Source organism: Lepidochelys kempii, chromosome 8 (assembly GCF_965140285.1).
Source record: "Lepidochelys kempii isolate rLepKem1 chromosome 8, rLepKem1.hap1, whole genome shotgun sequence".
NCBI classification, from domain to species: Eukaryota; Metazoa; Chordata; order Testudines; family Cheloniidae; genus Lepidochelys; species Lepidochelys kempii.
The window spans coordinates 59199776-59225717 of record NC_136387.1 but is presented as its reverse complement, the minus strand read 5'-3'; positions in this window follow the sequence as shown (position 1 = coordinate 59225717).

The window sequence follows — 25942 nt, the reverse complement described above, 5'->3', positions numbered from 1 at the left end:
AACAGAATAAAACACAACTGGTCTGAATTCCATTTACAGATTTCAGAGGCTTCTTGATTTGAGCAATAATCCTCATTAGGGTGTTAGTATGGCTTACCTCCAACTAAGCATCCTTATATAGTTAGTTACCACTTGCATTAAAACTAAAGATTCTGAAACTCCAGAACAAAGGACAATTCTAATAAGCATTCTGAATAGTCATCGTATCAGTGTTTATTTGCTCAAATAAAAAAAAACATTTTTGATGTTAGGAATTCACGTCTGCAGTTAAGAATTTTCTCTCCAGTGCTATTTAGCACCTCTATCTCTTCCCAAAGGATAACCGTTCTCTGTTGTAGCCTGAACATGCATCTCTTAGAATAATGTGTAAATGTTTCAGTACTTTCTCCCTCTCAGGAAGTTTCTTTGAAGAACTGACTGATGTCATTTTTGGCTTCCAAGATGGAAAAATTCCAAAGACACTATTAAACAACAACAACATTATTGCTCCACTTTCATTAAAATGTCCTAAACAATGATTTAAAAGATCAAAAGATATTACAGAGAAAACTATGATAAAGACCCTGTAGCATTTAACTATTATATCATGCTGTTCTTAGCCTATAGGATATATTCTAACCATTGGTTTACAATCTGTTAGCATGGAAGGCCACATTTTTACCTTCTTTTGTACTGTGTGTATGCACAGGAAAGAGCTACATGATCATAGGTAAGAACCCCATCACATTCAATAACTTATTTAGCTCTGAGTTCTTCATAAAGATGTAATAGCCTTTGTATCTGTACTTGACAGAATAAACCCAGCAATAATATAATTAAGATAGTAATATTGTTTTTCCTCTTTGCAGCCACCTAATTCTTTATACCCAACAGCTGTTCATATAGAGCAGAGATGCTCTCAGACATGAAATAGAGTTTTATTCAGAAACCTGAGAAGTGTACATCAAGGATGTTAGATTACCTGTAAGTAACTAGAATACAACAGGTTCCAGTTATGTTTTAAATACAACACTTTCACACCAGTAAATCAAGCATTTCTTGCAACATTTCATGATTATGGGTACTGCATACATTGACACGTTCTAGGAATACTGCACAAATCAAAATAACCTATTGTTCCTAGACAAGATAGCAGGGGCCACTTTGATGGAATACATTTTATAATATTCTTCTAGTAGAAGAAATAAGATAGTGTGACAAATTTCCTCCTCTACCTTGGTGGGTCCTGCGCTTTTTGCCGGATTTTGCTCGCCTCAGAGATTCACAATAGCCCTCAGTTTGGCCAACTTTTGTGGCTCAAATCTGCCATTCACTCAGATAACCTCATACTGGCCAGCATGGGGAAAAGGAAGGAGAACAATCCCCACAATCTCTGCTGGTCCACCTAGTGGGTTGGGGAATAGGCCAGGGACCTTCCCCTCTGGTGGGACCCACAGTCCAAGTCAACTCCTTCTACATCCAATAGGGAGTTGGGGGATTGGATGAACCTCGGCCTGCCCTATACTCCGGGTTCCAGCCCAGGGCCCTGTGGATCACAGCTGTTTATAATGTTTTGTATAACACCGGTGTGACAACTACAACTTCCTGGGCTACTTCCCCATGGCCTCCTCCCAACACCTTCTGTATCCTCACCACAGGACCGTCCTCCTGATGCCAGATAGCGCTTGTACTCCTCAGTCCTCCAGCAGCATGCCCTCTCACTCTCAGCTCCTTGCATGCATCTCACTAACCTCACTAATTTAATTAATTCTAGCAGCTTCCCAATTGGCTACAGGTGTCCTAATTAGCCTGCCTGCCTTAATTAGTTCTAGAAAGTTCCTGAGCGTTCTGGAATAGTCCCTGTTATTTTACCCAAGGAAAAGGGACCTGCTTAACCTGGAACTAATGTATCTACCTTTGACCACTCTTTTGTAGCCATCTGGCTTGACCCTGTCACAGTAGTTTTTAATTAAACATTTTCTTATGAACTAGTTTAGAGGAAAACAAGGATGGTCTTCTTGTGCCCTCTAAGTTGTTATAGTTAACATTGTGTTCTTATTCTTTAGCGTCAAAGCAGAGATTTTTTGGAAGTGGCCCATATAAGTTAGGAACCTCCCTCCAATTTCAAAAACACCTATGGGATTTAGGAGTGGAAGTCCATTTTGAAAATCCCAGCTAAAAGGTCTATTTTCATCTAAAGACATTTAGGCAATTTAGAGTCTATTTTTAATCTGCTCTACCACTAGTGAAACACTACCAACATACTAATATCCATTTATTAAAATTGTTATCCATTTTCAAACAGACACTTAGAGAGATTGTCTTAACTGATTAATAGTAAATGTGGGCATCATTCAGCAAGTCAATAACATTGCATTTTTATTTTCAGATTACTATTTTATCTGTGTTATATGTAGAGGGGGTAGAAATAGTGTATGCAACATTTTCATTGTGGAATATTTCTCAGCATTATGCTACATTTTATAAACTTTGTTCATGCTACCTCAATGCAGTACATCCTTCCTCATGGTGAAATACACATCCACAAGGTACATTCACGCTATATCTCTGCTAGTAATGAAAATAAATACCGGCGGACTAGGCAGGCTTGTATAGCCCACACAAAAGCCTGCACTGCCTCATCTTCACTGCTATTTTTAGTGAGCTGGCTAGATTAAAGTTTGTGCAGTTTTGCCTACCAAAGCAGCCAATCACATCTTTGATTGCAGCATATCCACCTCTGAGATGATATACTGATATGATTTTAAATAATCATATTTAAGGATGAATAAGGAGCAGGATATACAATAGAGTTAACATCTATATAATTATTAAATATTCAGCAAAAAGCTGTTGCTGACAGATACCAGATCCCTGGCCCTCCATTCCTCCTGCTTTGTGCTTCTCTGGGGACACAAAGCAGATGGAAAAGTGGCTTTAGTGGTTAGTTGGCAATTCCGCTGGTGTACAGGTGATGCAGAGCTATTGGGCAGAAGACCACGGCGGACATTCCTGCTGAATGCAAGTTAGAATGCAGCTCCCAACCAGTCCCAGGATCCAAGGGGTAAAGCCATTTCTGCTTCCTACCCATTGGGTCCTGTGCTGAGCAGTTTTGTCTGGTCTTGCCTTGTGTCTCTTTACAGGGTATGTCTTGTGTAAATACTGAATGCAGCAAATTACTTTTTATGTAGCTTCTTTTCTTTAATCCAAGATGTTTAGCAATTAACACATTTTATTACAAGTGGGGGATGTATATAATACCAGGGATGTAGAAAGCATTTTATTACAACTAGCTTGAAGCCAACATTAAAAGTGAAGCTTTCTTTTAATCAGGGCCACAAACAAAATTTACAGGATTCAGGATGTCAAAAGTGGGCCCTCATCCCACAGTGGGTGCACATACCTTCATCATGGATACCCTGTTCTGTCCTATCACAGGATTCAGCTTCACCTTGTTTCTACCCTGCCATCGCAGGTAGACTGAATTTAGTAACTTAGAATTGTAAAGGGCTCCAGGATTAACACTCCTAGCCTTTCCAAATGTGTCATGGGAAAACACTTCTAGAAATATCATAGAATAGAGCTGATATACCCAGCATGGAATAGGAAAGTAAGAGTAAAACCTACTCACCAAAGCTGCTTCTTACAATACAATACTGGGTTTCTCCTATAGAGCTCACATCCAAGACCTGATTTTTAATTGATCAGGCTTTCCTTCTGAGATCTGGCAAGACTACAACTGGAGATGACAAGCTGCATGATCAGCAGACCTACAACAAAAGTAGACTCATATTGTAACAGCAAAACTTTTTTTGAAAAAACAAAACAACTGAACATGAATTAAAGTAAAATGATAGTTAAAGGCATTTATTCCTCCTATGAGGTATGTGTAGCTATAGCTGTCATGACTTATTACACTTTAATTTCTGGAATGTTGTCTTAGTCATTTAATTTTGTAGTATGACCTTCTCCAGACTTTTATATTTATGAATTCCCTGATAAATCCAGTTCAGTTTTAAACAAATATTGTGACTCTGATAAAAATCTAACTGGAGGAATTAGAACCTGTGTATGAAATTTCATGGCTGCCATGTGCTACGCAGAATAAGCTATAATTTGAATAGCATCTCTGTGACCAATACATACATACAGGAGATAAAATAATTAACATTCATGATGAAAATGTCTGCAGATCAGTAGTAAAGGTAAAAACAAACAAACAGAACCCAAGTCCCAAAACAAACAACACGTTGTCCAGATAAAACTAAAAAAACATAAAAATCAAAGACAAAATACGCCTTTTAAAGGTCGTACTGTGAGTGATGAATGCATGAAATACATAATTATACTTCCCAGAAATAAAATGATATTCATTAAAAGTTAATATTATTTCTCTAGTTGATCTTTTGTTTTAGTTCTTTGTTTAGTCCTTCTTAGTTTTCTCTTCTCTCTAGCATACAATTCCCAGTCCACTTAATTAAAATAATGTAAATTCTGTCAAACCAAGAAAAAACTGCATGTAACAGAATAGAAGAAATACAATAATTAATTTAACTTTTTTTTAAATGTCAAGTTGGAAAAATATGACTAAACTTGTGAAAGGCATAAACATGGCGTAAAGGAACCAAGCTCTGGTGTGTGCACAAACAGAACATTGATCAGGACACACAGCGTACAGAAGACATACACAAGGATAGATTTAAACACCAGGCTGTAACTATATTAACTTAACTTTGGGGTGTGGCACTATCCACCACCCTTTCCCCCCTCATACCAGGCATTGAATTGGGTTCAGTGTGCACGAGGAAGGGCTTGGCTCCAACATGTCTGGGCATGAACTCTCCCTCGCTCTCTCAGAGCCTGGCCATCCCCTGGGTTTAATGACCAAACTTCTACCCTGTTGAAATGGCAGGGAGGGTCATTATTGATATCAGTAGAGAGAGGAGGATTCGTATAGTAAACTAACACTTGAACACCATCCTTTTCAGGAGGCAATTGGTCAGAGAGAGGAGACAATGCAATATGTAATTCAAAGATGAAAAATCAATAGAGTCCTTTACACAGGCTAGGTATGAATGATATTTATTTGTGTATTTGTATACATATGCACATTCCCACACAACCACCCCCACACACATACATCTCAACCCTTATCTCCAAAAGGATTGAAAAAATATTATTTATGAACTGAGAAAAGAAAATCAAACATTTTGTAACTTTTTCCCCCTGGATTATTTTTCCATTGAACTGAATTTTGGAACATTAACTGAATTTTGGAACATTAAAGGGAAGTGATTTCTAAAGTGTTTTTTTTTTTAAAAAACACCCACCTTTGCTCAGGATTTCCTATATTTCTAATGTTTATGTTATTTAGCAATAGAGATCAGCAACTTGCACTCAGTGTTAATACAGTATTTTTTTAATGTTGGAACTTCCCTTATTTTCTGTAATGCAAATGAAGAATTATTAGTATAGTAAACACATGGTGTGACAAAGTTCCTCCTCTGCCTTGGTGATTGGCAGATTATTGGCAGATTTTCTTGCATCAGAGGTTCACAGCAGCCCTCAGTTTGGCCACTTTTGTGGCTCAAATCTGCCCTTCACTCAGTTAGCCTCACTACTGGCCAGCATGGGGAAAGGAAGAAGAACAATCCCTGCAGTCTCTGCTGATCCACCTAGTGTACTGGGGAACAGGCCAGGGACCTTCCCCTCTGGTGGAACCCACAGCCCAGTTCAACTCCTCTGGTATCAAGTAGGGAGTTGGGGGGTGGGGTGGAGGGATGGGGGGAACCCGGGCACTCCCTCTACTCCAGATTCCAGCCCAGGGCCCTGTGGATTGCAGCTGTCTACAGTGGCTCCTGTAACAGCTGCGTGACAGCTACAACCCGCTGGGCTACTTCCCCATGGCCTCCTCCCAACACCTTCTTTATTCTCACCACAGGACCTCCCTCCTGATATCTGATAATGCTTGTACTTCTCAGTCTTCCAGTAGTACGCCTTCTCACTCTCAGCTTCTTGTGCCTCTTGCTCCCAGCTCCTCGCACGCACACCACAAACTGAAGTGAGCTCCTTTTTAAACCCAGGTGCCCTGATTAGCCTGCCTTAATTGATTCTAGCAGCTTCTTGATTGGCTGCAGGTGTTCTAATCAGCCTGTCTGCCTTAATTGTTTCCAGAAAGTTCCTGATTGTTCTGGAACCTTCCCAGGGAAAAGGGACCTACTTAATCTGGGGCTAATATATCTGCCTTCTATTACTCTCATGTAGCCATCTGGCCTGACCCTGTCACAATGGATACAGCTTCAATGAGATTGATGAAAGATTTTGATTAAATAAACACTGTTAATATGTCAAATTTTAATAAAACTGTCTTTAAATGGCAGGGAGGGAAACAATTTCTACTGAACACTGAGAAGCTCAAGTTTTTCTTGGACTCCCTTAGTGAGAAAAAACAGCAAGAAAATTTCCTTTAAGAGACAACTCCAATCTAGTCTATTACCCAAGTCCATTGAAAGTATCCTCAAAATCATGCTTCTTGTCGGTGTAAATTACTTAGTACAGTAAGTAATTAGTGAGAAAAGGTAGGTGAGGCAATATCTTTTATTGGACCAACTTCTGTTGGTGAAAGGAACAAGCTTTCCAGCTATAGAGAGCTCTTCCTCAGGTCTGGGAAGGGCAATCAGAATGTCACAGCTAAATAAAAGGTGGAACAGATTGTTAAGTACAAGGAGTTAACATATGTTGCAAGAGCCTGTTACATGCTTAAAGTTAAATATGTGCTTAAATGTTTTGTTGGGGGATCAGAAGCCTGAAATTATGGATGATAGCATCATCATCATCTTTATCATCATGACAAATCCCAAAAGGATGTGGTCTCTTTGCAAACCAAGTCCCATCTGGATCAATCTCTGACAAGGTAGTTTAAGTAGTCTGATTGTATGTTCAGTTTATGTCCATCATTGGCAATCTTATTCTGCCACCTAAGCTGTTGGTGCCCATGTGATTGCTGGTCATGCAGTGGCATTTCTTGGTGCACATACTTTGGGATTCATTGGTCTTTCATTCTTATAACATGTCCAGACCAAGAAAGCTGCAGGAACTGAGCAGTGCTGGTGGTATCAGTTGCTGGGTTTGGCTATGAATATTTTCGTTTCTGATCTTCTCCTGCCATTTGAGAAACTGATGAGAATTAAAAATGTCAAACTGGTGCTCTTCAGCCTTTGTCAGCACCCATATTTCACTTCCATACAACAGAATTGGTATACTGTAGTTCTATAGATCCAGAGCTTTGTAGCAAGCTTGATGTTACAAGATCCCCACGGAGGATGCCAAAGATGGCAGCAACTGCTGCTTTATGAACATCCATGTCCTTCAAGATCCTCCCGCACTGCCTATGATGCTGCACAAATATTTGACAGCTGCCATTGCTCAATGGCCCATCCAGACAGGTTAATATTGATCCACATGAAATCTGGAGCTGGAGGCTGTTCGATGGTAATCACCAGGGACTTCATTTTACACAGAATAATAACCACACCAATGCATGTTCCTTCTTGCCTGATCAGACTTTAGGTAAGTTTCATCTTCAAAAAGAAAAAAAAATTGCCATACATCAGCTTCCTTGAGAATCATTGTTTCTTCTGATCTGCAGTTTGTCGTGAATAGCCTACATTTCAAAGTACTGTATGCTCTCTCAGGAAATTATACTAAAAATAGGGTGATTGAGAGATGAAAGCTTTTTTGATATTTAATACAGAAGCATATTTACAATTCATAATGAAAAATTAGACTTATAATGAGGAAAACTCCCACACAAAAATGAAAATTACCTTTACTATTCAACAATGTTGAAAATATAAAATATTTCTTAAAATACACAGCTGTACAAGACAAATACTTTCCAGATTTACCAACCCAGCTCCCAATAGTTTATTTTTGTTCAAATTTAAGAGAACATTTAATTAGAAAAAGAATAAAGATGGGATTCTCCCTCAAGGAACTGGATTTTATAACCAAAATTGCCTCTCTTACTGTACAAGGAATATTCATATTTTAGGTCTGACCACATAGTTTTTTGATTAGCCTATCCAAACAAACACTCCCAGTGGGTAGCTCAGAATGTCCATTAACTCATGAGTATTTATAAATATTCATGAGAGAAGGCAATTGTCTCCTGGCTGTTTATGATTTTGTTATTGTCAATGTTTCACCGATTTTATGGCCCTTTCTTTTAGGCCTTGTCTGGCAAGTTTCTGCACAGTAAAGCAGCTTTCTGTGTTGTAACTCCTGAAGTGTACACACTGCCAAGCCACTTAGTGCGCAGAAACTGCGCAGTTGCAGCGCTGTAAAAAAACACCCCGAGAGGCGTACAGCTTTCTGCACCGGCGGTACAGCGCTGCAGTTCCAGTGTAGACACCCTGGTCAATTACAGTGCGGAGATTGGCCACTGAGAGGTGTCCCACAATGCCTGTTCTCGCCTCTCTGGTCATTGGTTTGAAATTTACTGCCCTCAGGTGACCAATCGTTATCCCACTCCTTAAATTCCTTGGCAATTTTGAAATTCCCCTTCCTGTTTGCTCAGTGATGCATGCAGTGTTCTCAGCTCATCTTTCCAGGTGACCATGCCTGCTCCATGCACCACGCGATCCTCCACTGGGAGCAAAGCTGAGCTGCTGGACCTCATCAGCATTTGGGGAGAGGAGACTGTCTGCACAGACTGACAGAAAGGGGCCATGACCAGGACACACTATAGCGCAGGGTCAAAGTGAAGGAGCTGTGGAATGCCTACCACAAGGAGTGGGAGGTAAACCGCCACTCCAGTGCCTCACCCACAAGCTGCTGGTTCTACAAAGAGCTGGACGCGATACTCAGTGGTGACCCCAAATCCACTGCGAAGGCCACTGTGGATACTTTGGTGGCTCATGTGCCAGTCGAGAGTGGACCGAGCCAGGAGGAGGAAATCTTGGATGAGGATGTGGAGGGGGAAGCCCAGATGTGCATACCACCACATGCCTAGTCTGAGCGGTGGAACAGGGTGTTGATTGACTCCCTCACTGCACAACAATCTGCCTCACAGAGCTCCAGGAAACTCTCATGGAGATACTGGGCAATCCGCTGCCACAGGTTCTTTGCCAGAGCTACTTTGTTTCTTGCCCCATTAAGGGTAACTTTCCTGTGCCATTCTGCTGTCAAAGTGGGGGGACCATTGCTGCACACAGGCAAGCCACATAGGGGCCAGGGCGGAAGCTGCAGTCTTGGAGAAGACCCTCATTCCCTTCTCACCCTCAGCAGTGAGAGATCTTCCCTAATGAACACAGCCTGTGCAAAATGTGGGGACAGTAATGATTATAAGGCGCCCCCTATAGTACTGTCTCTCTCCAAGTGCCCAGTGTACAGTATGGCCCTGGAAAACTGATTTCCCCTGCCCCTGTAGTTACTCACCATTTTGGGGGTCTTGTGGTTCATATGTGCTTGCTTGGGGTCAGCCAGTTAGTGACAGGTATGTGAATAATGGCTGTGTTTTAAATCAGTGGTCTCTGTGTTGCAAACAATACTGCTTCTGTAAAATGTTGCATTTAAACCTCACAGAGATGACCTTGGGAACCCAGCCTCCCTCTTTGTTTTCAGCGGCTGAATGGCTGTGCAGAATTAGAAAGCGGCCGTGAACAAATAAAGAGGACTTTCTGCATGATGCCATTCCATAGGTGAAAAATAAGAATTGAAGGAGTGGCGGGACAGCGAGAAGAGGGACCAAAAGGAGAACGTGGTATGCCAGACTGAAGCCATGGAGTGGCTCTTAAAAGTTATGGAGTGCTAAGCAGACATGCTCCAGGTGCTACTAGCACTGCAAACTGAGCAGCTCCGCGCCCACCCTCCCCTGCAGCCGCTGTTGCAAAACTCTTTCCCGTGCCCCACCCACCCTAGACCCCACCAACACACTCTTATCAACCTCCTGGCTCCAGTCTGTACCCGCTGCGTTCCACTCCTGCCCTGTCACAGTCCAGCCCTGCAGTCATATACCCACTGCACTCATCACTCTCGCTCTGCAGTTTAGCCCTGCTAAAGTACAGTACCTGCTGCACTGTACTCCAAAGGAGAAGGCTGGATATGATAACTGGACATACACAATTTTTTAACTCTCCTGGAATCCCACCTCTTCCTAGAACCCTCCCTTCCCCCACCCTCCTGAGTGCTGATGTGTTTTTTCATTTGTCTCTCTCCTCCAGTTGTTGTTTTTTAATAAAAGAATTGTTTTGGTTTGAAAGCAATCTTTATTACATTAACTGAAAGCAAACAGAGCCCTGCAAAGCAACAGGCAATTCATAATGCATCATCCGCAGCAATCACAATCACCTCCTAGCATTACAAGCACTGCACTCTCGAGCATAGAAACAAATATTAATGGATTTCAGCTTCAAATTCCTGCCTCAAGTCATCCCTGATCCTTATGGCCCTGCGCTGCACCCCTCTAATAGCCCTGGTCTCTGGCTGTTCAAATTCAGCCTCCAGGCACTGAGCCTTAGCGGTGAAGCCCTGAGTGAAGCTATCACCCTTCCCTTCACAAATGTTATGGAGTGTACAGCACGTGGCTATAAGCACAGGAAGATTGTCATCAGCCAGGTCCAGCCGCTGCCCCCCATATAGGCAGCACCAGCAGAACCTTTAAATGGCAAAAGCACATTCAACAGTCATTCTGCACTTGCTCAGCCTGTTGTTGAACTGCTCCTTGCTGCTGTCAAGGTGCCCCATGTATGGCTTCATAAGCCACGGCATTAAGGGGTAGGCAGGGTCTCCCAGGATCACAATAGGCATTTCAACTTCCCCTATGCTGATCTTCTGGTTTGGGAAGAAAGTCCCTGCTTGCAGCTTCCTGAACAGGCCAGTGTTCTGAAATATGTGTCATGCACCTTTCCAGACCAGCCTGTGTTAATGTCCATGAAATTCCCACGGTGATCCACAAGCACCTGGAGAACCATTGAGAAATACCCCTCCTGATTAATGTACTCAGTGGCTAGGTGGTCTGGTGCCAGAATTGGAATATGCATACTATCTATTGCCTCTCCACAGTTAGGGAAGCCCATTTGTGCAAAGCCATCCACAATATCACACACGTTGCCCAGAGTCATCATCTTTTGGAGCAGGATGCAATTAATGGCCCTGCACACCGCCATCAACATGAGTCTAATGGTTGTCTTTCCCACTCCGAACTGGTTAGAGACCACTCGGTAGCAGTCTCGGGTAGCCAGCTTCCATAGTGCAATAGCCACATGCTTCTCCAAGGACAGGGCAGCTCTCATTCTCATGTCCTTGCACCGCGGGGCTGGGGCGAGCTCATCACACAACCCCATGAATGTGGTTTTCCTCATCTGAAAGTTCTGCAGCCAATGCTCGTCATCCCAGACGTGCATCACGATATGATCCCACCTCAGTGCTTGTTTCCCGAGCCCAAAAGCAGCGTTCCACTGTGGTCAGCACCTCCGTGAATGCCACAACAATCTTGTGTGGTAGCTACTATGCGTGGCAAAATCAATGTTGCACTCCTCTTGCCTTTGTAGTTTAAGGAATAACTCCACTGCCACTTATGACGTGTTAGTCGGAGCGAGCAGCATGTTGGTCAACACATGTGGGATCCATTCCTGCAGCCCAAAGATGCAGGGCGCGCAGTACACAAACTGTTGAAAGATGGTGCCAAATGCGATGGAAGCACAGGGATTGCTGGGATGCACAGCAGTGCATCATGGGGCATTGGGACAGGACCCAGGATGTCCCACAACCCGCTCTGCCTTCCCACAACTCTTAGTGGCAGAAGAGGAAGAGATGCTCTGTGGGATAGCTGCCCAGAGTGCACCGCTCCAAATACTGCTACAAGTCTAAACATGCTGTTGCCCAGGCAGCTGACAGTGTGAACACAGAACAATGGTTTCCCTTCAGCGCTCTCTGAGTGGTGCTGTAACTGCCGGCGCTATAACTCTCCCAGTGTAGACATACCCTTAGAGTCAACTAGCCTAAGGTAAGTGGGGAGATCAGATAAGGTAACAGTCTGTGTTAGGCTCTAAATTATTCTGGCATTTTATTAAATAGACAGCAATCTGCTTTCTGTTGTAATTGAGTATCAGATGGACCCTTAGACTCCTGAGGAAAACTGATAGCATTTTTATATTCTGAATCACTTTGACTGTGTCAATACTGCAGAACATATCAACTATATCCAAGATATGTAGTCCTTAGCAAAATCATGAATTTTATAAATACCAGAAATTGTCGTCCTATTCATTTCATTTATTTAAATGGCTGTAATAGCAAAGCCAATTCCAAAGTATCAGAATGATACAGCAGGGAGAAAGGAGTAAAGTCAGTTGAATTATTTATTTTTTCTCTTTCACCTCTACCTCTTTGTCTGAAAAGAAGAATCAATGATTGTGCTGTAGATTTCAGTGTCGGACAATTTAGAATTGTGAAGGAACATACATGTTGTAGAATATAATGGGGTTGAGATCCCACTATGGGTGACTGACACATCCATTTCCAGTAAAACCAGACTGGTGTGTTATACAATGTATTCTTCTGGTGTGTCTCAGCCATCCCTAGTATTCTGTGGGAGTGACAACTGTATTCTCAGAGAATCTTGCTGCTAATGGCTGTCATGAACATTTTGACACTCCACCCTACTTGTGCGCAGGTTTAAGGCACAGGTTTCATCCTAATTAAATAAAGAAGATACATTTCTGTAATGTAACTTGTACCCACCTTAAAGCCCCTCTGCAGTGTCAGAATGGTGTAAAGTGGTCTTAGTAAAAATGAAAATCAGCTCATTTGTGTCAGTAAAGGTTGGCAGGATTGAACCTTTAGTGTGATGTTGGTCTGGCCACTGGAAGTCAGTCACCAAAATCTTAAAATGCTGATATGACATGTATCAGCCTCAAAGGGTGGCATTTCCAAAAGAACGTAAGTGACTTTGGAGTTTCAGTCCATTTTCAAAGGTAACAGGCATTTAGCCAGATGTTTAGATGTATTTAGGTGCCTAAATATTCAGATAGGCATCTAATGGGATTTTCAAAAGTGCATTGATGTCTAACTCCTATTGAAATCAGTGGGACTTAGGCTCCTAAGAGCCAGATTTTTAAAGGTATTTAGGGTCCTAAAGATCCAGATAGGCACCTACTAGAAAAATAAAAAATTCTTAGGCACCTAAGCCCCACTAATTTAAATGAGATTAAAGCTCCTAGGTGCCTGAGTCACTTTTTAATTATTTTATTTTTTACCCTAAAGATTTTCTTAAGCATTTGTTTGGTAATTTCTTCAACTGAGTTTTGTTATTTCATGGTAGTCTTATAAAATAATTTGTGACGTTTGTCTAGAAATTTCCTGAGGAGGCCATGGTGAATTTGCCCTCTGCTGTTTCTTTATTGTCAGCCTTTTGACTTCAAATGAAATTTGCCACAAAGCCTATTATACCTGTTCTTCTTAGGGACTTTAAAAAAAAAACTACCTAATTAATTCATTGCTGAGTTTATCCATGCAAGTTATAAATGACAAATCCTGTTTTCCATGTAAAGAATATTGTTATATGTAATTTGCCTTCAAAACAGATAGATTCAGGCTCACTGAAATAATCCCTCGGGTTCTTTTTTAGATTTGCATTTCATTTCATAAGCAGATCTCATAGCTTCTGAATTGTTGCAGTGTAAGTCATTTTCCGCTTATATTCAGAAGAGCAGCAAAAACACTTTTATTAGTGTCTGAGAGCAACTCACCACCACACTGTCTATGGACAGAGAGCAAAGATGATCCCATCAGAAACTATCCCAACAAGCTCAACATACTTTTTATTGCTGTAGATGTTATATTACAGATATTAACCATTCATAGAATCATAGAATATCAGCTTTGGAAGGGACCTCAGGAGGTCATCTAGTCCAACCCCCTGCTCAAAGCAGGACCAATCCCCAATTAAATCATCCCAGCCAGGGCTTTGTCAAGCCTGACCTTAAAAACTTCTAAGGAAGGAGATTCTACCACCTCCCTAGGTAATGCATTTCAGTGTTTCACCACCCTCCTAGTGAAGAAGCTTTTCCTAATATCCAACCTAAACCTCCCCCACTGCAACTTGAGACCATTACTCCTTGTCCTGTCCTCTTCCACCACTGAGAATAGTCTAGAACCATCCTCTCTGGAACCATCTCTCAGGTAGTTGAAAGCAGCTATCAAATCCGCCCTCATTCTTCTCTTCTGCAGACTAAACAATCCCAGTTTCCTCAGCCTCTCCTCTTAAGTCATGTGTTCCAGACCCCTAATAATTTTTGTTGCCCTTCGCTGGACTCTCTCCAATTTATCCACATCCTTCTTGTAGTGCGGAGCCCAAAACTGGACACAGTACTCCAGATGAGGCCTCACCAATGTCGAATAGAGGGGAACGATCACGTCCCTTGATCTGCTCGCTGTGCCCCTACTTATACATCCCAAAATGCCATTGGTCTTCTTGGAAACAAGGGCACACTGCTGACTCATATCCAGCTTCTCACCCCTAGGTCCTTTTCCGCAGAACTGCTGCCTAGCCATTCGGTCCCTAGTCTATAGCTGTGCATTGGGTTCTTCCGTCCTAAGTGCAGGACCCTGCACTTATCCTTATTGAACCTCATCAGATTTCTTTTGGCCCAATCCTCCAATTTGTCTAGGTCCCTCTGTATCCTATCCCTGCCCTCCAGCGTATCAACCACTCCTCCCAGTTTAGTATCATCCGCAAATTTTGCTGAGAGTGCAATCCACACCATCCTCCAGATCATTTATGGAGATATTGAACAAAACCGGCCCCAGGACCGACCCCTGGGGCACTCCACTTGACAATCATTCTTTAGTGGGAAGACTGTTTTCCTATTAAACCTGTGATAATATACCGGTTGTTTCCCATTTTCCATTGTATATGCCTTTGAGGCTTTGGTCACTGAATACAAATGGAAGCAGTTTTTTTCTTCTTCTAATTTTACAAGGAGATTTGGGGAATGGGGTGGTTGACAAGGAGTAACTTTTTTCAGTTCTTTTAACTGTTTATTTTTTGTTGATTAGTGAACCAATCAAAATATCAGATTCAGAATGTTTTTTGTACTGACTAATAAATGACATGCTTCATTTTAAGTGCCTTTTTTGCTCATGAAAAGCGGCAGATTAATGGCACTGAAGAATGGAGTTGATGGTCTTAGTCCAGTTCATCATGGACAGTCAGGAGTCTCTGCAGCAAGGCTAAGGAATGAATGGACATGGAAGCTTAACTACCTTCTTACCACTAAAGATCACGGGGTGGAGGCACATTGTCAAGGCAGTGAGGGAATGGTTTTTTCCCACCCCCAATAGCATGTTCCAAAGGGTTATAAGATACAATCTGCTTTATAATATATAATGCATATTGTCAGTGTCAAGGTTCCTTCCCCATTCTGAACTCAAGGGTTACAGATGTGGGGACCTGCATGAAAGACCCCCTAAGCTTATTTTTACCAGCTTAGGTTAAAAACTTTCCCAAGGCACAAATCTTGCCTTGTTCTTGAACAGTATGTTGCCACCACCAAGCGCTTTAACAAAGAACCGGGGGAAAGGACCTCTTGAAGTTCCTCTTCCCCCAGCAATCCCCCAAGCCCTTACACCCCCTTTTCTGGGGAGGCTTGAGAATAAACAAGTTGAGCACAGACCAGCTTGGGTTTCTCAGGACCCTAGAAACCCAATCAGATTCTTAAAAAACAGAACTTTATTAGAAGAACAAAACAAGGAGAAAAGAAACACTCTGTAAAATTAGAATGGAAGATAATCTCACAGGCAGCCAGATTCCAAACATAGAGAATCCCTCTAGGCAAAACCTTAAGTTACAAAAAGACACAAAAACAGGAATACACATTCCCCACAGCACAGTGAATTTACAAGCCAAAAAACAAATAAAACCTAATGCATTTTTTAGCTAGATTACTTATCAACTTTACAGGAGTTGGAGAGCTTGCATCTTTGATCTGTTCCTGGCAAAGGTATCACACAGACAGACAGACAAAAGCCTTCCCCCCTCCTCCAGATTTGAAAGAATCTTGTCCCCTCCTTGGCCATTTTGGGTCAGGTGCCAGCGAGGTTACTTTAGCTTCTTAACCCTTTACAGGTGAAAGGATTTTGCCTCTGGCCAGGAGGGATTTTATAGCACTGTATACAGAAAGGTGGCTACCCTTCCCTTTATATTTATGAGAGTCAGAGAAAAAAACATGCACTAGAAAGGAAGGATGGTAACATGGTTAAAGAACTTGGTCGGGACTTTGGAGATCTAAGTTCAATTTCTGGCTCAACCACAGACTCTTTATGGGACCTTCGACTAGACCCATCTATAAAATGTGGATCATAATACTTACACTTCCTTATCTACTTTATCTTATAAATGATATTACAAAATTAGGAGGAGTTCAGAAACAAGCAAAGAGAATGATTGGGGCACAGAAAAACCCTTATGAGGAGAGATTGAAAAGAGTGGGATTGTTTACATAAAGAGGAGATGAATAAAGGGAGACATGATAAAAGTATACAAAACAATTAACGTTATAGAGGTAGATCACAAATTTACTCCTGTCTCATAGTACAAGATCAAATGGGAAATTACAAGAAATCGAAAGGCAGCAAATTCAAAACTGATAGAAGTAAATACTTTTTCCGCACAATGCATAAATTAGACTGTGGAAGTTATTGCACCAGTCAGTGAGGCCAAGAACTCAGCAAGGTTCAAAGAGGAATTAGCCATTCATATGGATATCAAGAATATCCAGAGTTATAACAGTTAATACAAAAAATAAAGAGGACAGAAATCCTCATACTTAATGGCTTACATCATAGTCAGCAGGTGAACAAGAGTGGTGAATGATAGTTCTGGAGGGCATAGCTGTGGATCCTGTGCTTGTAAGTAGAGGGACTTGGTAAGTGGACGGTTTGTTCTGTTTTTTCATTTGTTCACCATGAGGGTTGCACAGCTGGGTTTTGTGCCTGTGAGCAGGTCAGGGAGACAGGTCTGATTGATTGTATCTTAGTGAGGACCATTTGTCTGGGACTGTTGGGTCTGTGATCATCCCAGTGTTTGATGTCTTTGAGTAGTTAGTCTCTCCCTGGCAGCAGCAAGCCTTAGTATATAAGTCAGTTGTCATGTGGACTCCTGAGTGGCAAACAAGGGAGTTTACAAGAGGGACTGTGTGAGGCTTTCTTTCTAGGTACAGTGCTACCCTCAATACTGCTATGGCCAGTAATAAAACAGTGGTTGTAACCTGCAGTGGCTGTGGCATGGTTTTTTTTTCCTGTCTAAAGTCAGAAGAGACTTCATCTGTATTAAGTGAAAATTGGTGGCTGTGCTGGAAGAAAAAAATTGTGCTTTGGAAGGACAAATACTGACACTATAGAACATGAGAGATTTTAAAAAGTACTTGGACAACCAGAATCTGGAATTTGGAATCTCAAGAAAGAGATCCAGAGAGAGTGAAAACCAGAGAAGGCTTGGAGATGTATAACCACCAGAGGCAAGAGTACCAGGCCACATTCCCATATGCCTACTGTGGCCTCATTGCACTTTCTGTAATGCACAGAGAGAGACAGGATACTCAGCTAGGTTGACTAGAGGTCTCATCCATTATGGGAATTCCTATGTAAGCTCTTTACAGCTGGCAGTCTTTTACTATGTGTTTATATAGTGTCTATAACAATGAGGCCATGGTAGCAATTAGAGATTCTAGGAGCTACTTCAATATAAGTAATAAGTAATTATAACACTACAAAAATACCTAAAGTTTCCCATCTCCTTGCAATTGTGCCTAACTTTGCTGTCATTGGAAAATTTACCACTGACTACAGTGGGACCCAGATTTGTCCCTTTATTTTGTGCAAACAAACTAAACCATTGTTAACAGATAGCAAAATAAGTACATTGACAAGTATTTGACTTAATTCTCTATACATTGGGACAGGGAGCAAGATAACAGTGAAAAACAGATCTGTTTTTCCATATCACATTTTTATGGAACCCAACCCAACTAAATACAACCATTGTTACTTTTGCTCGGTTTGGAACACACTAGTAATAGCTTTCTATTCACAGGAGCTGAGTATTTTATTGAAACAAGATAGAAGTCCCATGATAGGTCTTGTAAAGCAGGACCATCCTATTTAGCATATATAGTACATGATCCTATTGGGATATTTATTCAGTAAGCAAGGCCTTGGTTGCCATCTTTATGCTGACGACATCAAAATATAACAGGTATATCAAATGGTTCATGACCTAGACAAAACTGTCTCTAGTCTGGAAAAAAATACTTACTAGATGTTTAGTGTTGGATGTCTGCTAATATTTGTTGCTTAATTCATATAAAATGTGTGCTAGATGGCACTTCCTCATTTATGGCACCATTTGTTGGAAATATGAAATAGCCTTCTCATTAAATAATTTTGGTGTCATATTTGACCCTGAATTTTGTTTTGAGGGACATAGTGTTAAGTCTTCATGTTTTCCTGTCAGGAATTTTAGCAATGTTAGAAACAGTGCTGTTTTAAGCTGTTTTATGCTGGGGGCGAATTTAGCTACAGATAATCAGGAGAAAGATATTGGACTCATGGTGGATAGCTCTCTGAAGACATCCACACAGTGTGCAACGGCACTCAAAAAAGCAAATGGGATGTTAGGAATCATTAAAAAAGGGATAGAGAATAAGATGGAGAATATCTTATTGCCCTTATATAAATCTATGGTATGCACACATCTTGAATACTGCATACAGATGTGGTCCCCTCATCTCAAAAAAGATATACTGAAATTAGAAAAGGTTCAGAAAAGGGCAACTAAAATGATTAGGGGTTTGGAACGGGTCCCATATGAGGAGAGATTAAAAAGTCTAGGACTTTTCATCTTAGAAAAGAGGAGACTAAGGGGGGATATGATAGAGGTATATAAAATCATGGGTGGTATGGAGAAAATGAATAAGGAAAAGTTATTTACTTGTTCCCATAATACAAGAACTAGGGTCCGCCAAATGAAATTAATGGGCAGCAGGTTTAAAACAAATACAAGGAAGTTGTTCTTCACTCAGCACACAGTCAAGCTGTGGAACTCCTTGCCTGAGGAGGTTGTGAAGGCTAGGACTATAACAGGGTTTAAAAGAGAACTGGATAAATTCATGGAGGTTAAGTCCATTAATGGATATTAGCCAGGATGGGTAAGCAATGGTGTCCCTAGTCTCTGTTTGTCAGAGGGTGGAAATGGATGGCAGGTCTCTTTCCCTGTTCTTTGTTTAAAACGCTTGGTGATGGCAGCATACTGTTCAAGGACAAGGCAAAGTTTGTACCTTGGGGAAGTTTTTAACCTAAGCTGGTAAGAATAAGCTTAGGGGGTCTTTCATGCAGGTCCCCACATCTGTACCCTAGAGTTCAGAGTAGGGAAGGAACCTTGACAGGGCCAAAAGCAACGAAACTGGTTCCTGTTTTTTTTTTTTCTTTTTTTCCTGTGTTTGCGGAAACAGGACTTTCTTTGTAAATAAACAAAATTGCATTGAAGGAAATGTGATGACCATAAATTTCTCCTCCCAACTGACAGAACCTGAAACATTCTGAATTTGGCTAACCAGTTGGATCAAAAGAGTAACAATATATTTAACATTGCTCAAATGTCCTGATTAAAGTTGCATACTTTTATCTTTCAAAAAGGCCAGTGACTCCTTAAAATAAAGCTAGATTTTTTCTGACAATCTTCCCCATTTCATAGGAGAAATGAAGCACACTCAAAGCATGCACTCCCTTTAAAAATAGAACATGAGTACTGTATTATTCAGCCATTGGATGAGTGTACTGTTTGGCAGTAGGGAGACATCTGTTCTTAGCATTTCGGTAATTTACCTACCCAGCATTAAACAGAAGATTAATTTTATTGGTATTACTTTCCATACTCATTATAACATCCCTGGGAGCCAAAAATCAGAAATACTGTACAATGGCATTATTAAAATAAAGGTGACTATGATACATTTAAGTGCAGCAGATTATTATGCAGCTTTACATCAAGAATACCATAACAGAGAGGGCATAGTATACTATTAAAGGTAATTCATTAGAAATTAAATATGTATTAAGTTATAAAAGTCTGTATTGTGGCAAAATAAAAAAGAAAATCTTGTAGAACAGCTACAGCTGTCACATTCATTAAGTTCCTTCTGTTTTGATATAGGGAACAACATTGAAAATAGATCCTCTCGACAAAGAAGAGAATTTTTCACCATGATTCTGAAATCACTGTTAGAAATTCTTTGAGAGGTTCCTGACAACTTGAAGGACTGTTCAAACTCAAAGATGTGAACTAGAGGGTCTGACTGTGCTTGAATTCTGATTGGAAGTGTAAGAGGGTAGACAGGGAAACTTTGGCCTTATACCCCTGCCTCACTCAGGGATAGGTCATCAGAACAGCCCTTTAGTTCAGCTGAAAGCAATCAGTGTAGATTAGCAGCTGTAGCCACCCCAAATGGATCTGGGATGAGAGATTGGTGATCATAGCAACCTCTACATGCCAAACACCTCCAGGAGATATTGTGCCAAAATGGCCCTCTGCTTATAAGGAAAAAAAAATTACTTGGGTATAACTTAGACCCAGAGCTGTGGAAGGGCTTTCTAAAATTGGGTCAGGTTTACGATAGTCCATAAAGCTTTCAGATAACCTGAACTAGGGTTTCAGCAAAGCTGCTTCTAAGTGAAATTGGGCTGATGCATGGTTTTTGATAGAAGCCCAACAAAAACAAGCTTTTCATGGTTTCACCCCACTCCTCCACCAACAGGCAGAGTGGCTGGTTTTAAGCATCATTTGAACCAGCAGTAATCAGTTTTTGATTGCCAAGGTCCAAATTTCTTGGTCAAGGTACAGTCAAGGTCCAGACTCCAGAGAAAATAATCCAAAAATAACAACAATAATGATAAGAAGTAAATAAAAATATTTTGTGTTATTTTCTGTTCAAAAGCATTTGGCAGTCCAGATTTGGTCCGTGGTCCACCTATTGACTACCCCTGATTTAAATCCTAATCTCAAAATAAGTGCCACTAACCTATGTGAACAGAAACCAAAAAGGTCACACATACCTCATGTGGAACTGCTGAATTTCATGAAATTAAGGTTTGACTCTCCAGCTTTGACTTTTGCTGGTGTGGGGGTGGTTTTTTTGGTTGTTAGTTTTTTGCTTTTTGTGGGTGGGGGGGTTCAGAAATACGAAGCATTTTTGATATTCGGTAAGAATAGAAACTTCCCATGGTAGCTCATAGAAACTAAAGGAATGCTTTATCTAAAGAAACCAATGCACATTTTGCTTGTATTTTCACTTACTTTAATTAATTGGTCATAGCAAAGTCATTATCAATGCCACAATGTTTGGACACTGCACACTGGAACACAGTGTAAATTCACTCAGAATAGTTTGAAATTACATTAATTAATCTAGACACTCACTAGAAGAAAATGTGATTAAACCAGATTTCAGATTAAGAATGTTTGCTTCATTTATCTTAAATTTAACAACCTGAGAACACTATTAAAGTTGGATAGACTAATAAATGGTATTATAGAGAACACACAATAGCATGCATAGAACTGTATTCAGTTCTATTTGTCCTATAAGGAAATTGAGAAGGAAAAATATTCAGTCAACGTGGGAAGCAAAGATAAAACAACATATTAAGAAAGAATATTGTTCATACACATACAGATTATTGTGGGTTTCTAATAGTTCATCACTAGGGATGAGCAAGGTATTTTGAGTAAAATAAGAACTGACCTTAACCTTTTGGGGTTTGAAAATGTTCCAGATTTTGGAAAATTCAAATTTTCAAAGGCATAAAATTGCCTTGGAAACCAAAATTCCATTGACTTTAATGGGATGTAAACACCTGTCAGTACATCCGCACTGTACACTCCTTAGAGTGGCAGGTACAGTACATCCACCATACACCTCCCAGCTCAGGTATAAATAGCCATGTACATGGTGAGGCACTGCTTAGGCAAGTAGAGTAAAGACACCCTTAACTCTCAGGGTATATACCTTGCACAGCTTTTTCAACAACTAAGCAGTGCCTCCCTCATCTACTTCTTTTAGCAGCATAGTGTCCTGCTAGCTCCCCACAGCTGGAGACTTTCCCTGCCACAGGGAAAGACTTCGGCACCTGGGAGGCAGTGAGCAAAGGTTCCGGCAGCTGGGAGGTGGGAAAGAAAGGCTCCCACAGCTCCAAGCTGTGGGAGCCTTTCCCCAGCACAGACAGCTCCAGGAGTTTTTCCCACCACAGCAAAAGACTCTGGCAGTGGGGAAAGAACAAAACAGAAATTGTATTGGAGTAAGATTTGGCTGACAACCTAAAAAATTGCTCTAACCATTTAACTTTTCAGAATCAAATAACACAACTACTATAGAAAATAATACTCATTCAATTACTGTCTTGGGAAGGTGATTTTGTTTAGATTTTTGACTAAGAGTCTCTCAGAATAGGGCCTTACTTGTGCCAATTCGTTATCAATTCTGGTGTTGCAAACACAACAGAGGAAAACCCATCCAAAGCCGAAGCATAAGAAATCTGGTCAATTTCTTAAATTCCAATTCACTTAGCTCTCCTTCCCAGTGGATCTACAGTGGTCAATCCTTCTGATCTACTTTCCCACAAATTAAATTAGTGTTGACTGATTAACACTCCTAACTATGTAGCACAAGCCATTTATGACAAACTGTATAGATTGAGTTCAGTTCAAAAGGATTGCACATTTGGTCTCTTATACTTTCTGTACACACCCAGAAATTTAAAGGCAATATGTAACAATTAACTATGGCAGTTACATATGAAGTATTCTGCAATCCTTGTTAACAAAAATAACTTGTTTAGTTTCAAAGCACTTTACAACAATCTTGACTGGAACATATTACAAAACAAGGAGACACACTATAATGTTGGGACAAGCATACTTCTTTATTAGGAACCTAGATTCATAATCCAAGAGAAAGTCTGTGAGATACTTATTACCAGATCTTTGTTCAACTGTCTGCTTTCAGCTCAGATATTCTTCACAGTAGGAGTTGATATTGCAAAACAGGAGGAGCAAAGGACAGACACAACTATAGTCTTTCCTGGTGTGCTAGAGGGGAACCCAAATTGCAGAAAAATTAAAGAGAGACAGTTAAAGGTCCCTATCCAAGATAGGTAGTTGATATCACTAGGAGGAATCCAAAGTGGCCGCCCTAAGACCACAGTCTTCTCCCTTGCAGGTATCTTTGGCTTTCAGGAAGTGAAGTGCTACAGGTAACCCATACTACTTCTGAGGTTTGAAAATGTCCATCCAAAATTAAAGTTGTCCTCTCACACTGTACAATCAAGGAACAAGGCACCATCTTTGTGTTCTTGTAACTGGGACTGGACCTTTCCAGTCTCTTTGTGCAACATATTTTGTTACGCCAGCTTGTATAAGACAAGTTTGATTATAGCTATTGGCACAACCATCTTCGGGCATACATTTAACGCTGACACTAGTCAACAACTTACCTCTGTAAGTCATTTTCCATAGCCCACTCTGCAAAGCACCCCTGGGCCAACTTTGAGGTTATGCTTGCTCAAGTTGCAGTTTCTCCATCAACGCTTTTCTAGCTTCTCAAATGTCCAGTTTAAAGCTCAAAACAGTTTATAGAACATCCCTATGTGTTATAGGATGCTCCTTAAATTTGTTTTAATAGTCTGTTATATAAAGCAAAGTCACTTCAAGAGGCTGTATAAATCTTCTATCCCTGTACTCCTTGTTAAACAATGGTGAGCCTTTGGTATGTATGGCTGAGTGAGTCTGGGCATTATTAATCAAAGAGTTTAATCTTTCAGAAATTAATCATCTCTGATTATTCCACTTTGTGATCAAGTGTCACTATTTCCTTTCTGTTCCTTTTATTTACTGCCTCTTTCAGCACAGATGTATTTCACTAATTTGATAGCATTCATATGCTTGATTGCAGATATTAACCTTACTTCATTTTGTTGCTAAAGTAAAAGAAATCAATATGAACAAACCCCCTTTCTTTCCCTAACAGGATTGATTACCCATAAAATAAACCCTGTAATTAAAGTTTCCAATATTTTGCCCAAAGCTGCATCGCTTACAGTCAACTTCCCTCTTACACATGTAACTTTATGTAATCAGAACATTCAATTCCATCAAATTCCTATTTTTCATTACTGTATCTGGCACATCATATAATAACTTTATGGTATATATTTAATTCATTCACAGACAGGATATAAAAAAGGGAAGTTTCTATGGCTGGTCAACAGCAAATTCTTGAGAAAGGTTGCAGAGATTCTAATTTTTCTCACATAGGCTGGAGAAATTTTGCCCTTAGATCTTGAGGGTTGTATTTCCTCCCTCTCTCCACCCACTATCCTGTCTTCTCTAAACAATCCTGATATCTGGACAATCCTTACATAGTCATAATTCACAATTTTGGCAAAAACAATAAAGAGACCTTGTGGCACCTTAGAGACTAACAACATTTATTTGGGCATAAGCGTTCATGGGCTAGAACCCACTTCATCAGATGAGTTCTAGCCCATGAAAGCTTATGCCCAAATAAATGTTGTTAGTCTCTAAGGTGCCACAAGAACTCCTTGTTGTTTTTGCTGATACTGAATAACACAGCTACCACTCTGAAACCTGTCATAATTTTGGGTCCTTAGTTACTTAATACAGCCCTGTCTGAGACCCTAGGTACTTACTCAGGTAACTATTCCATTCCACTGCCATGCCACTGCAGCTACACTGCCATTTTTAGTGCAATAGGTTGATAAAAGCTAGCATCTGTATGTTTAACCATGCTGGACATTCCGCCTCCATCTCGAAGTGTAGCTGTAGCTGTACTCTTGGGCACTTTTGAAAACAAGACTTAGGTGCTTTTTACTCCAAGGGTATGTCTTCACTACCCTCTGGATGGGCGGGCCGCAATCGATCCAGCGGGGATCGATTTATCATGTCTAGTCTAGACACGATAAATCAACCCCCAAGTGCTCTCCCATCGACTCCTGTACTCCAGCGCTGCGAGAGGTGCACGCAGAGTCGACGGGGGAGCGGCAGCAGTCAACTCACCACAGTGAAGACACCATGGTAAGTCGATCTAAGTACGTCGACTTCAGCTACGTTATTCACGTAGCTGAAGTTGTGTAACTTAGATCGACACCCTCCCTACCCCAGTGTAGATCAGGGCCAAGTTAAATTCCCCCTCATTTTTCATGCATCACTGTGCTTTTTGGGTGCAGTCATGAATGTGATAAGCAGCAGAAGGGTATAAGGATCATGAATAGGCTGATCTCATAAGATTTTTCAGGCCACTTAGTAAACTCAAGTGGTTAGGATATGTCAATGGAATTTCAAATTAAATATCCACACTTTCTGGGCCTTCTTTCAAACTGAACCCATGAACCATTTGTCATTGTTTCAGCGTCATGTAACCAGGTTGAGAAACTGAATATATTTTTCAATTATTTTAGATATGCAGAGTTAAATTCAAGAAGAATTAGTTTTGTCTTTTCCACAGTGTCTTATGCAGAGAGATTGGTAGGAATCAGGTTTCCCATCCTAAAATAAAAAAATTTGAGATTTCAGAAATGCTTCCTATTCTACATCCGGATGAACCCCAAACGTTTCGAAGTTTTTCACAGAAACCAGAGAGAGTCCATACCCCAGAATAACCAATAGCCTGATGGTTAGGGCACTCACCTGGAGCAGAAACATGAACCCTGGGTCTCCCACATGAGTGCTATAAGCACTGGGCTATAGAGTCCCTCTTGCTGGCCCAAAGATATTTAATTGTTTATATGAAGTGGAATACTCCAAGAGGAGAGACTGTGAAAAACCCCTCTGCAGAATAGTTAATTAATAGTCCAGAGCAGGGACTGACACTCAGGTCTCCACATCCCAGGA